General features: G+C 34.4%; 1 pseudogene; it reads left to right on the top strand.

Annotated features, from left to right (window-relative positions):
• Nucleotides 1-829: 829 nt before the first annotated feature.
• On the top strand, nucleotides 830-1,421 carry LOC149191349 (uncharacterized; annotated as a pseudogene).
• The last annotated feature ends 563 nt before the right edge of the window (nucleotides 1,422-1,984 follow it).

Here is a 1,984-nt window from a genome sequence, read left to right as displayed (position 1 = left end):
ACTAAATATATTCCTAACTTTAAATTTAAACTATTGACTTGTTTAATTTTTTTTTTTATCAAATTAATCCACCTCTTGCCCTTTAAAAATAGTAAAAAGAAAAAAACTCTTATTCAAAAAATTAAAAATCAGTTGAGAAGTTTGAAAGCTTGGGAATTAGAGGCATGAACTACCATGAACAACATTCACATACAAAGTCAGGAGTTAACCACAACCTGGGATAGGCCAGCGTTAATCCACAACAATAAATTTTCTCTTTCTAGTTAGAACTGTTTTGCTGATATATAGTAACTTGTAGGATCCAAAGGGAGAAACGTCCTTGACTGGGAAAGAATTTTTATGGATATTCATTTATTATTGAATTGACAAATCATTAGAATGTTCTCTTCCTTCAAATAGAAGAAGTCTATGTTTGGCAACGGGTGTCATAACTAATTGTTTAAAATGGAAGGTTCATATATGATCCCTGGAGTCATGAATATATGATCCTTGGAGTCATGAGAATCTTGAGGTGGTCAAAAGAGAGACATAGCCATGTAAATATTAAAAGTCATGCTGATCCATAAATATTTCATTGTTTTCCATTTAAATTGAAATTGGGCACTGGCAGCCGTGGAAATTGTAATTGCAACTAGCTATAAATCTTATTCAATCCAGGGTTCGGAGGCACTTACATAATGCTTTGTGTTCAATAATTGATTGTAACGCCCTCTAGGTTGTCACGGATTCATGCATCCAATTCCATCTATAAACTTTGATTATTCCATATATATCTAATCTCTACATAGGTTTATATGTTTGACTATTCCATAGATATCCATTTGACTACATGTGTAAGATAGAGATAAAGAGGATTGAGAAATATATGAATGGCTCGCGAAGTAAACTGAGCGATGATCAAATTAATTCATTTATGGGTGGTTGTGTTGTCAAGGATGACATTGAGCATGTGGGGCTATATAGGCTTATCAGACATATGACGAGAGAGGTTTTGGAGTCTTTGTTTGTGAATGAACTGTAAAAACTCGAAGACTAACTTGAAATCATGACAACTATGGTACGAAAGAAAATGTTTGTATGGAATAACAGATTGAGGTTATGACACAAAAACTTGAAGAGTCAAAAGAAGGCTAAGACATAATCAGGGTTTTTCACAAAAGAAAATGACCTATAACCTATATATGTTCTCTGATTGTCATGGATCACTGGCAGAGATAGTCAACCATCCATTTTGTCAATTAGAAGACAAAAGCCCTATTTACATGACATCTTCGGCCCCTGTATTTCATGTGCAACTAGGTCAACTACACTTGCATGAAACGAACAATCGATAACTTGATCTAAAGTTGGGGATCGGGTATGACTCAAACATCAAAACCTACCAAAATCTTGACTTACAGTTGGGGTGTAATACAACTTGAAAAATTAGGATGTTGATTTTATTATGACAACCTACTTCGTTTTTCAACGGGTCAGAAATGTCCGGTGTTTTTAATTGAGTGGATTGGCTGACATGAGAACCAGAGAAGGTTGACAAGTCCATGTCACTCTATTTTCAAAACCAGTTTGGCATTTGTAGTCGATCTTCTTGACCTATGGAATTTATGTATATAAAGAACTTGAATACAAAGAAACTTTACTTGTGGAAAAAAAAAATTGCATCGCTCTGCTATATCATATTAATCGGATAATGCAAAACTAAAAATAATATAGTTGAAACTGAAATAAAGCACTGTGATAACATAGCAGAACTAAAAAAATAGCAGCAAGAAAGTACAAGAGAAGAGCTTACCTTGAGTAGTTGTGGATTTGCGACTCAATTTTTTTTTTCTTTTACGGGCTGTATCTCTACGAAAATGAGAAAGCTCCAGGCTCCAGCACTGTGATGGGCATTGGGCATTCACTGCATAATATTCCAATTTCCAACTTCCCCCACATACCATTTGAGAATCGAGATTATGATAAAATTGGGACGAAATTTGTA

The sequence above is a fragment of the Pinus tabuliformis genome, chromosome 2_2 (genome assembly GCF_031772625.1).
Source record: "Pinus tabuliformis cultivar Carrire ecotype Pingquan chromosome 2_2, CPIR1, whole genome shotgun sequence".
In the NCBI taxonomy this organism is placed as follows: domain Eukaryota; kingdom Viridiplantae; phylum Streptophyta; class Pinopsida; order Pinales; family Pinaceae; genus Pinus; species Pinus tabuliformis.
The sequence above is the reverse complement of the archived record's forward strand: the minus strand, read 5'-3'. Positions and strand labels throughout refer to the sequence as shown.